This window comes from Salvelinus sp. IW2-2015, linkage group LG13 (assembly GCF_002910315.2).
Source record: "Salvelinus sp. IW2-2015 linkage group LG13, ASM291031v2, whole genome shotgun sequence".
Classification (NCBI taxonomy): Eukaryota; Metazoa; Chordata; class Actinopteri; order Salmoniformes; family Salmonidae; genus Salvelinus; species Salvelinus sp. IW2-2015.
The window spans coordinates 31,692,083-31,704,528 of NC_036853.1; the positions used below are offsets into that span (position 1 = coordinate 31,692,083).

The 12,446-nt window shown below is 47.9% G+C and overlaps 1 pseudogene; it reads left to right on the forward strand.

Annotated features, from left to right (window-relative positions):
* The first annotated feature begins 6,032 nt into the window (after positions 1 to 6,032).
* On the forward strand, positions 6,033 to 11,204 carry LOC111971225 (carnitine O-palmitoyltransferase 2, mitochondrial-like; annotated as a pseudogene).
* The last annotated feature ends 1,242 nt before the right edge of the window (positions 11,205 to 12,446 follow it).

Below are 12,446 nucleotides of genomic sequence, written 5' to 3' on the forward strand. Positions count from 1 at the left end.
AGAACATTTCCCAATGTCAAACCAGGTAAAGAACGTTCCTAGAATATTACCAAAGTTGATATTAATGTAACCATGTTTTAACTTTAAGGAAATATTCTGTTAAAGTAATGAAATACCAAGAAAATATTTTTTCAAGATCCGTAAATGTGCTGAGAATGTTCCAAAGCCAAGCAACTATCCTGCACCATTCMCAGAAAGTTGTGGGAAGGTTGTATGCAAAATAACCATAGGACAACTACACTCTTACCAATATCTAAGAAACATGGTTCTCAGAACGTTATGTGCTAGCTGGTTAGTTTCTGTGTGCCAAATTAGAAAAAAAGTTACCAATCTATGCTTGAGTTAAGCTTCACCGTGAACCCCTAAAAATCGCATCAGTCTCAATGGGGCCTATGAACACCCTCTTGACTCTCGGCATGTGCTGCTAGTTTACAGCATATGTAGAGCAGGGAGTTAGGCTGAAGGATAGTTGGGGGGGGGGGGCTGTTGTTGGGGGCAGGGGTTAGTGGTTGTGGGAGGATTTAAGGCCAAGCGTCAAACTCAAGTTAGCTTGATTACTCTCTCACCCAACAATCTGACAATTTTCCAAGTTGAGGGAAGCCAGCCAATGTTGTGCTGCTGCTGCTGCTGAGTGCTGCCAGACAGTGGGGGGGAGCAGGCCCCCCTTATGGTCTTTTGGGGCCATAAGCAAAATGTTGTTGGTCGAGTGTCCCCTGGCAGCCATGGTCGCTTATTGGCTAGGGCCGGCTCTGAGAGCAGCAGAAGAAGCTTGCTGTAGCCGAACCCATAGAGATGGAAAGAGGTCTTAACTTTGTGTCTGTTACAGCATGGGCAGCACCGTTGAGGCTATCTCCTTTTTAAAGTTTTCAGTTATCTTAGTCTTTTGAGGTTTGAAAGAAGTGTAAAACTTATATTGGTGATTTACTGCCATCTGCAGTGCTGGAGTCTTGAACAAAATCTTGTGTCATTCATTAATTGTGGCCACTAGATGGTGGTGATATAGCTTAAAACCATTTACAAACTAGGCAAAACAATTTGAAGAAGAAGACAATGCTCTGATCTTTGGCTGATTGCTGCCAACCTATAGGACTCACCAGTTGACTACTTTAAAATGGTAGAAGCCTTCTATGGTAGTGTCCATGCAAAAACGGGTTATTTCCAAGTAGAGCTCTCTATACCACAGGAGGTTGCTGGGAACTTAATTGGGGAGGACGGGSTCGTGGTAATGGCTGGAGTGGAATTAGTGGAATGGTATCAAATAGATCAAACATATCGTTTCCATGTTTGATGACATTCCATTTGCTCCGTTGTTTCAGCCATTATTATGAGCCGTCCTCACCTCAGCAGCCTCCACTGCTCTATACATCTATATGGGCCGAACCAAACCTTTCACTGATGAAGTAGATGCTGCCCTCTCCTGGAAAAGTATTGCGCTAATAAATTAGGAATGGTGTGTCTCTTTAAATTTCAATATACTAAGCAAAAACATTTGTCTGAACCATTTGTAGCTGTTATGTCACGTGGTCAGGCTGGGAAAATATCCTAAAATTTTAAAGTGAAAAACGTGTTCTTCTTAATGAGGAAACCTGTCAAGCTGCGTAGCAATATCTTGTGTTCTGTGTGTATAAAAAGATTACTTTGTCAAAGTACAGTAATGTAAACTGAGAGGTCACCAGCTGTGACTATCAGGAACCTGATCCATGGTGGGTAATTTTTCCCCTGTTCCTAAATGCTAACTTGCCACACGGTGTCAATTTTTGGTTAAACACTTCTTGCTTCCGCTGTCACATTCTTATCCATTTATTTCTGTCTGTCTGGCTCTGTTGTCATTGTCAATCCTTAGGCGGTAGTAGGGGAAGGTATGGAAGGAGGACTTATCTAGCCACTGGGCAGTCATGGGAGGTATCTCATTCATTGAGTAAATAGCTTGTGACCAATTTAAAAGTGAATTGCCACACACTAGCTAACTTAGCTAGCTATCTAGCAAGCAAGCAGGTCGGTCATTGCCAGTTCTCCATATATGACCCKCTCGTTTTTGTAAGAATAGCAAATAAGATTACTATTGGCAACCATTTAAATTACACATTATGGCTAATTTGCTCTACATGCAGTTTTGTGCCACACTCAGAAAATCTGGGAATCTGAAGCCTCTGAGAAGCATATAGTACCTAGCAAAAGATGCAAGAGGAAGTCCAGCTGGCCGTAGCACAATATCAGGGGGGGCACTCCTCTCAGTAGAGCCCAGGGCGCAGCCACACCTCGTGTTGAGTGTGCCACCACAGATCCCAGCACTGGCCTGCCAGCCAGGCGGTATACTGTAGTAATCGTGTCCACGATCCAGTGAGAGAGCCTCTGCTTGATAGCCCAGCCCCCAGGACTCTCTCACCATAGCAGACAAAAAGCTGGTCTGTTGTTCGCACTGACTGTATTCGCTCCACATAGGCAGCCAGTGCCCACACGGCACAGCATGCCGGAGGGAGGCCCAGGCTCCCCCGCCACTGCTGGGGGGTTGTAAGCAGACAGGATTCAAGGGATGTTCACATGCCTGTCTGACAGAACCTTTGGGAGGAATGAAGGGTTGGGGCGGACAGATATACTCCTCCCACCGGKGTCCATCCGGTAGCACTCAGAACTTACAGAAAAAGCATGGAGCTCACCCACCCTCTTCATGGAAGTAWTCACTACCAAGAGAACCACCTTCATAGAGAGGTGTTTCGGGGAGGSAGACTCCAACCGTTCGAAAGGCGGCTTTGCCAAAGCTGCCAAGAACACATCCAGATCCCAGCTTGCCATTGAGCGGGTCCTAGCTGGACGCAGGCAACAAACCCCCTTCATAAACCTGGAGACCAATCCACCCCACATGGCAGGCAGATATAGTGGCCAAATACCCTCTCAGTGTACTAGAGGCTGCCAAACCCTCATCCAAGCAAGATTGCAGGTATTGGAGGACATACTGCACCCTGCATGATTCGGGCACAACCTCAATACCAGTGCACCAAGTGCAGAACAACCACCAGCACAACTGATATGCTGTGGTTGTAGCCGGTCACCGGTCACCACGTACTCTGCATGGTGTTCCTTACGCCCTCCTGTAGTCCTAACATGGACCATTGGTGCCGTTCAGCGGCCAAGCCAACAGACTGAGGCGGTGCGGGCTCAGATGCCACAGTGTTCCCCCGGCCTGAAACAGCAGGTCGGGTCTCAGGGGCAGTTGCCAAGGTGTCCCAGACAACAGGGACAGGAGAAGGCTGAACCAGGGTCATCTGGGCCAGTATGGGGTCACCAGCAGCAGACAATGCTCCGCAAACCTGGTCCTGTTCAGCACAGCCTGGATCAGGGGAAAAGGGGGGGTGCGTAAGCTCCAGTCCTGGCCAATCATGAGCCAGAGCATCCAAGCCTAGAGGCCCTGGTGGCTCCGACATGGAGTACCACAGGGGGCAGTGTGCATTGCCCAGGGAGTCAAACAGGTCCATCTGCACCCTCCCAAACTTGTTCCACAGGTGCTGCACCACCTGGGGATGTAGGCTCCAGTCCCAAGGTGGCGGGCCCTGCCTCGAGAGCATATCCRCTGCCACATTCAGGATGTCAGGTACATGCGTTGCACGTAGAGACGCTAGACATTCCTAAGCCCAGAGAAGGAGCTCCCGTGCTATAAGATTGAGGCGGTGGGATCTCAGTCCACCCTGATGGTGGATGTAAGCCACCACTGTGGTGTTGTCTGTTCTCACCAGGACATGTCTTCCTTTCAGATGTGGAAGGAAAGGCCGCAGGGCCAGCAGTACAGCTCAGAGCTCTAGTGTATTGATGTACCTGCCACTCCAAGGGGGTAGCCAAAAGCCACTGGCCGACTTGCCCTTGGTCACRCCGATCTGGGARGTGTCTGTGCTGACCAGCTCCCGGCGGCACATCCTCAGCATCTCCAACCCCCCCGAKAAAAAGGAGCGACAGCAYCATCTCAACAATGCCCTGAGGCCCTGTGCGGTCACCCKCAGCTGTCGGTGACGGTGGCGCTTCAGGTGCAGCCGGTGGGAGTTGAACCACCATTGAAGAGGCCAGAGATGGAGCAGGCCGAGGGGAATCAGCAATGAGGCCGCCGTCAGCAAGCCCAACAGGCAAGATAAGATAGCCTGAACCCTTCTGGTGGGCAGGCGTGCTCTCATGAGGACTGAGTCCAGTTCCATGCCAATGAAGGCCACCCTCTGGGAGGGCTTCAGATGACTCTTCTTGTCGTTTATAGTAATGCCCAGCCCRCCGATGTAGGTCAGGAGCATATCTCTGTCTGACAGGACCTGGGTCCTGGTCGGAGCACAAATCAGCCAATCGTCCAYGTAATTTATGATCAACAATCCTCGGGATGTGAGAGGTGCCAGGACAGCATCCATGCACTTTGTGAAAGTGCAGGGTGCCAAGGAGAGGCCGAGGGGAAGAACCATGAATTCGTAAGCTGTCCCTTCGAATGTGAATCGGAGGTACTGACAATGAGCTGGGTGAACAGGAACATGGAAGTACGCATCCCTCAGGTCCAGCGTCACAAGCCCCTGGTCCCTGGACATGGCCTGCAACACGCGGCTGAGGATAGCATGTGGAACCTCAGTACYTTCAAGTACCCATTGAGGTTGCGGAGGTCCAGAATCGGTCAAAACCTTCCGTCTCTTTTTAGGACCACAAAATAAGTGGAGTAGAACCCAATTAGCCGTTCCACCTAGCCGTTCTGGTGCCCTGGGAGAGCTTATGTCGTGACCTGCTTGGAGGAATAGGAACCCGGTGAGGGATAAATTACCCAGTACCTCTGCAAAAAAACGGGGAAGACCCGTGTGGGGAAAAACAGGCTGCTTTACCTCACGCTGTGCCCCTCCCCGCTGTCGTCCCTTAGCACGAGGCAATGGGCGATGGGGCAGGAGAGGGACCCCACCGTCGTTCGGGTGCAGGTGGGTGGCGACGGTCCRTCTGCCTTGGACCCGGKGCCTGAGGAGGCGGCATGAACCGTCTCAGGGTCTCCCGGTCCCTATGAACCTTATCGGTYTGCTCTAGAATGTTATCAACCCCTGGGCCAAAACGCCAGCCCTGGGGTGATGGGGTGAGTGGTAAATGTGCTCTGGAGAGCAGCTGGCAGACGGAATTGGGCCAGCCAGAGATGGAGCCGGGAGGTAACCACCTGCACCATGGCCCGTCCGTTGGTGCCGGACACATCCCTATAGGGCAGTGAAAGCAGTCGAGACACCACCATCACTTCCCGGAAGAGCTCCTATGTGCCCTCCTGCAGCCAGGAAAACAGACTCTGCAGGTAGTTCTGCAGCAGCATGGCTGCATTGGTAAGGCGAACAAGAGAGCAGAAGGACCCATATGTGACTTTCAAATCCGCATCAAAGACTCTGGGGGGTCCCGCCTTCAGTTCTGGGTTCTACGCTGGCAGAGGCCCGGCCCTCCTGCAAGGCCTCGTGGAACTCGGCAGAGATGGGAACAGATGGAGAGTCATCACTGTCCACCAGTTGATGTCCAGTGCAGTGGCTAGMCAAGTGAGTAGACTCCTCATAGCCTCTCGAGACGCTGGAGGGCGATAAAGCCCCGCTGGCGGCTTCTGATGGCCTGTCAGCTTGGTAGCTCCGCTCACGGTGGTGACCAGTGCCAGCATCGCCCCCCAGGAACAGCCTATCACTGGCCAACAGGGAACAGCTGTYGTCCCCATCGACGCGATCAACCTCCTGACGCAGGGCATGCGCCCTCCGTTCAAGGTGGTCCCAGCGGTCCGACTCATGCCCCCGTCCAGGATTGGCAGCAGATGGGCTCTGCCTGCGGTGGCTCCGGCCATGCTTCCTGGGAGGGGTACTGGGCCCAGTAGAGGGACTAACAGCTCGCTGCCGCACCACTCCTGAGGGAGGGAGCTCGTCCCCAGCCTGAGCCCAAGCCTGGCCGACCCACTCGCGCATGACCTCCAATCGCGCCAGGTACAGGCGTTCTGAGAACACCAAATAGGCATCCAGTACGGCGCTCCACTGCCCTCTCCGCGTGGCTCAAACCCAGGCAGTGCATACATGAGGTATGTGGATCCCCAGGGGGATGCCACCATCACACCTGTCAAAAAGGGAAGCCATAAGATCAGCCAAGCCAACAAGGCCACGGAGCAGGGGTCCGACGCCCTGGGAGAGCTATGTCGTGACCCTTAGAGGAATAGGAACCCAGTGAGGGATAAATTACCCAGTACCTCTGCAAACACAGGGGAAGACACTTGTAGGAAAAACAGGCAGATACAAAAACAGCAACCAGGTAATGGATTTGATTTATTTGTGTTTTTGTTTTACGCCAACTGCAATATTACCTAGCCGGTTTAATATCCAAGCAGTAAAAACAGCACAATATGGAGTAACTCCATTAAGGAACTCCAAAGTTAATGTCACAACGTAGTGGAAAGCCCACCACGATACTCTTACTCTGCAGGGGAAAGCCCTGCAGGATAATTATCAGAGAACCTACGGCGTGGAAAGCAGCATGTTAAAGTCATTCGCAACACACACATAGAACAAGCCAGTCGGCAAGTTGTGTAAGGTACAGTTTGTGGCAGCAAGAGACACCATACTAATGGATGCACACGGAGTCRTAGTGTAACGCTAATGAAACACAAGTAAAAACAAACTACGGGCGAAAGATACAGATCAACCGCTCGCAGCGAGTGGAGCACTCAAGAGAAGGGGCTGACCGTGTGGCCAGCTGCTCCAGGCTGCAAACAGCCAGTGAGTATACTTCCACRCAAGATATTACACTTACCAGTAACTTACCAAGTGAACTTCAGAAAGTTTGTATCTCAAACCATACGGAYGTCCGCCGAGAAAATGAAAGAGAAYGTGTGTCGCGGCCATGGGGTCTACATATAGGGRCGGACCCCAGCCGTGACACAGGTGTACACAGGASTGAATCTGTAAATCTTCACCTCGGATGTATCCCTCCGCCGCGGAGTGATACCAATATATTGGAGTGATCCAATATAGTGAAACATAACAAGTAACTATTCAAAAGAAACAACATTCAAAAAAACTGTTCACGAGTGGTTACATTCTTGATGTTCTTTAATTTATAGGTATGGCGCTTTCATGGTGAACGCCTACCCTCTGGACATGTCTCAGTACTTMCGCCTCTTCAGTGCCACTCGCACCCCTAAGCAAGTGAAAGATGAGCTCTTCACAGACCCGAAAGGACGTCACCTTCTGGTGATGAGTCAAGGCAACATGTATGTGTTTGACATGATGGACCACGATTGGAACCTGGTGAAGCCAGCGGAGATCCAGGCCCACCTGAAGTACATCCAGTCAGACCCGACCCCGGCTTCAGCCCACCCACTGGGGCTGCTGACCAGTGAGAACAGGGMCACATGGGCAGGACTGAGGGAGAAGCTCCTGGCCGCTGGGAATGGAGAGGTTAATATTTTGTTATCCTTCAAGTTCAATGTTTGTGTTTTGTAACTTTTTGTCTTGTCTTTTATCATTAGATAATATTTGTTTTACTATTGAGGATCAAGTTATATCCTCTGGGATCAGATGCACATCTTGTTAATGTATGTGTTATTTTTTAAATAAAAAAATGTCAATTCAATTCAGGTGCTGGGTCTTGTAGACAGCGCCCTCTTCTGTCTGTCTAGATGACGAGAGCATGAAGGACCACATCCACGTCACCCACAACATGCTGCACGGGGACGGCACCAACCGCTGTTATGACAAGTCATTCAGCATCATCATGACCAAATGCGGAAACGCCGCCATCAACTTTGAGCACTCGTGGGGCGACGGCATGGCTGTGCTGCGCTTCCAGAACGAGGTGTTCAAGGACTCTACGGAGAACTCTCTGGTGAATACTGGCTCCCAGCCTGCAGCCGTGGACTCAGCCTCCGCCGTGAGGAGACTCTAGTTCAACCTGGACGCAGAGCTGGAGAATGGGGCCAAAGAGAACTTCCATGCTGCTGTTTCTAAACTCACCATTGACGCCATGCAGTTCATGAAGGTGCAGTAGATGGATCGGTTGTTTGTTGTAGCACTTAACCTGACCATTGTTAAAACTTAATGCAACTGTTTTGCACTTTAATGTGTATTGTTGCTGTCCCCTGTCCTTTGTATGTTTTTAACTTATTAGTGCTGCTGACAAATCAATTCCCCCTTGGGGATTAATAAAACAATTATCTATATCTATCAATTGAAGGGCGGGAAGGAACAGCTGAAGAAGAAGAAGCTGAGTCCGGACGCCATTGCTCAGCTGGCGTTCCAGATGGGCTTCCTTAGGCAGTATGGACAGACAGTGGCCACCTATGAGTCCTGTAGCACTGCAGCGTTTAGACACGGTTGTACAGAGACCATCCGGCCTGCTACAATACACACACAGCGCTGTGCTCAGGCCTTTGTGCAACTACCAGGAAAACACAGCATTGACCAACTGATAGGCATGCTCGGGCAAATGCTCCAAATATCCCTGGCAGCTCACCAAAGAGGCAGCCATGGGTGAGTGCACTACATTTTTCTTCAGATTTTTGATTGACTATGTGGTAAATTCATTACACCATTAATATACTGTTGACTATTTATTCACACATTAAAAAAAACAGAGGTAACAAAAAAAGAAAAACATGTGAAGTGGGGATGTCATTCGAAAACATAATGTTAACTTTCACTGCTATGCGGATGACACACAGCTGTACATTTCAATGAAACATGGTGAAGCCCCAAAATTGCCCTCGCTAGAAGCCTGTGTTTCAGACATAAGGAAGTGGATGGCTGAAAACATTTACTTCTAAACTCGGACAAAACAGAGATGCTTGTTCTAGGTCCCAAGAAACAAAGAGATATTCTGTTAAACTGACAATTAATCTTGATGGTTGTAAAGTTGTCTCAAATAAAACTGTGAAGGACCCGGTGTTACTCTGGACCCTGATCTCTCTTTTGACGAACATATCAAGATTGTTTCAAGGACAGCTTTTTTCCATCTACGTAACATTGCAAAAATCAGAAATTTTCTGTCCAAAAATGATGCAGAAAAATTAATCCATGCTTTTGTTACTTCTAGGTTAGACTACTGCAATGCTCTTCTTTCCGGCTACCCGGATAAAGCACTAAATAAACTTCAGTTAGTGCTAAATACGGCTGCTAGAATCCTGACTAGAACCAAGAAATTTGATCATATTACTCCAGTGCTAGCTTCCCTACACTGGCTTCCTGTTAAGCAAGGGCTGATTTCAAAATTTTACTGTTAACCTTAAAGCGTACATGGGCTTGCTCCTACCTATCTTTCCGAGTTGGTCTGCCGTACATACCTACACGTACGCTACGGTCACAAGACGCAGGCCTCCTAATTGTCCCTAGAATTCTAAGCAAACAGCTGGAGGCAGGGCTTTCTCCTATAGATCTCCATTTTTATGGAATAGTCTGCCTACCCATGTGAGAGACGCAGACCTCGGTCTCAACCTTTAAGTCTTTACTGAAGACTCACTCTTCAGTAGGTCATATGATTGAGTGTAGTCTGGCCCAGGAGTGTGAAGGTGAACGGAAAGGCTCTGGAGCAACGAACCGCCCTTGCTGTCTCTGCCTGGCCGGTTCCCTCTCTCCACTGGGATTCTCTGCTCTAACCCTATTACAGGGGCTGAGTCACTGGCTTACTGGTGCTCTTTCATGCCATCCCTAGGAGGGGTGCGTCACTTGAGTGGGTTGATTACTGACGTGATCTTCCTGTCTGGTTGGCGCCCCCCCTTGGTTTGTGCTGTGGTGGGATCTTTGTGGGCTATAACTCGACCTTGTCTCAGGATGGTAAGTTGGTGGTTGAAGTTATCCCTCTAGTGGTGTGGGGCTGTGCTTTGGCAAAGTGGGTGGGGTTATATCCTTCCTGTTTGCCCTGTCCGGGGTATCATCGGATGGGTCCACAGTGTCTCCTGACCCTCCTGTCTCAGCCTCCGGTATTTATGCTGCAGTAGTTTATTGTGTCAGGGGGCTAGGGCCAGTTGGTTATATCTGGAGTACTTCTCCTGTCTTATCCGGTGTCCTGTGTGAATTTAAGTATGCTCTCTCTAATTCTCTCCTTCTTCTCTCTCTCGGAGGACCTGAGCCCTAGGACCATGCGTCAGGACTACGGGCATGATGACTCCTTGCTGTCCCAGTCCACCTGGCCTTGCTGCTGTTCCAGTTCAACTGTTCTGCATGCGGCTATGGAACCCTGACCTGTCCACCGGACGTGCTACCTGTCCCAGACCTGCTGTTTTCAACTCTCTAGAGACCGCAGGAGCGGTAGAGATACTCTTAATGATCAGCTATGAAAAGCCAACTGACATTTACTCCTGATTATTATTTGACCATTGCTGGTCATTTTATGAACATTTGAACACTTTGGTCATGTTTGTTATAATCTCCACCCGGCACAGCCAGAAAAGGACTGGCCACCCCTCATAGCCTGGTTCCTCTCTAGGTTTCTTCCTAGGTTTTGGCCTTTCTAGGGAGTTTTTCCTAGCCGCCGTGCTTCTACACCTGCATTGCTTGCTGTTTGGGGTTTTAGGCTGRGTTTCTGTACAGCACTTCRAGATATTAGCTGATGTACGAAGGGCTATATAAAATAAACTTGATTTGAAGTGAAACAGAATTGGTCAAGGTAAGAAAATAAACCAGAGGGCTTCATGTAAATTAGCTTATGGTCTCAAATGTTACCAATTTGAMTTTTATTTGACCAATGTCATTTCCACATATTGTCCCTGTTTCTCTGCATTTTCGCCACCAGCCCAAGGCTTCGACCGGCATCTGTTTGCCATGAAGTACTTAGCCAACTCCAAGGGCCAGGCCCTACACAGCTTGTACCAGGACCCAGCCTACATAGGCCCGTGGTGCYTAACGGCTTTGGGGTGGGCTATGGCGTCCATGATGAGTGGATCTGCTGTAATGTGTCTAGTTACCCAGAGCGTAATGTTCACGAGTTCCTGCAGTGTGTTCATAAGTCTCTAGAGGACATTTTCTCTGTTATTGAAGGAAAGCCTCTCAGCTAAAGAAAAGTCCATCTGACTTTTACCTCCACTACAAATGCAAATTCTAACTTCCACTTCAGTAGAATTTTAACCCAGTCACCCATTCACATCAAGTGAAAATTAGACTGTAGTGGAAGTTGGGATTCGCCACGGGATGATTGACTGCAGTTGTATAGTACATTGGGGTGAATGTCAGGTTTTAAAGGTACTTTCCCTCAAGCGTAGAGTGTGGGTTGGAAGTGATGGTATGAATTAATAAGAGGGGATACCGAACACAAGCTCTGCATAGGTCAGTAGAGGGCATATTCCTATACTGTCAGGTAGATAACTATGAATGTTCTGTCCATTATCAAATTCATAATAGATGCCCAAGAAAATACCCATCAAATACATTCTGAAAGAAGAACAATGAAATCTCCAAGTGTGTTCGAACCAATGTGTCTTCCCTTTCTAACTGGCATTGCAATGTATCTATCAAGAGCCTTATACATACTAACTTTTATATTGGAGGCCAATACGTTTAAATGAATGACCTCATGTAAAGACCTTTAGTTTGATATGGAAAATAAATCTAGTAATATATCGATAATGTATGATATTCAGAKTAGCACTTTGTTCTTGAAACCCTTTTTGCTGTGTAGCAAGCTTTGTCGCATGATTTGTCGCATGATTTGTATGACAATTTATAATCTCTACTTTGATTTGTGATGTGAAAAACATTTTAAAGCAATACCTTAGACCTTTGCTATTAAGAGGCAGATGTATTTCCTTCTATGCCTTATGGAATGTTCACTGGTAATGTATTACATACAACTTTACTGGGGTAGTGTAAACATTTTTTTTTTTACAAAATAACAGATGTATATGCATATTTTCTCATTATAAATTTTGACTAGACTAATTAAAGCTGGAATTCTTAATTTCTACATACATTTTTGGACTTGTGAATGAATATACCCATTGATTCTTGAATATAACTTATAAATGCCTCATGAGCTTAGTTCAACGGTCATACGTACCCCACCATAATCTAAAATACAAGCTTGTTTTACTGCTATGTTTGTTAAACATGTAAATTGAAACATACCGTATAGCCTAAAAACATGGTCATTTTGATACCATGGATGGTCATCCTTGCATCCATAGCTCTGTCTATTAATTTCTCCAGGCTCATCTCTCAGATTTGTACCAAAACAGAAGCGGGGTGACCGCATTGTTTTCTACGTAATAAGCAACTTCTAATTTTTAAAACGGCCTGTGGCATCGATGAGTCAAACATTTATTCCAGTGTCAAAATGTACTACAACGTGTAAATAGAATAATTTGTCAGAAAATCAGTCTCGTCCAAAACGGAAATCTGCAAGACAATTAGGAAAATATGGTTTGTCATGAAATGAAGGGTACCGTAACAGTTTTCCTTTGGTTGGGTTTATTTCAACCCTGCCCATAGCTGGCAGCACCCAAGTAA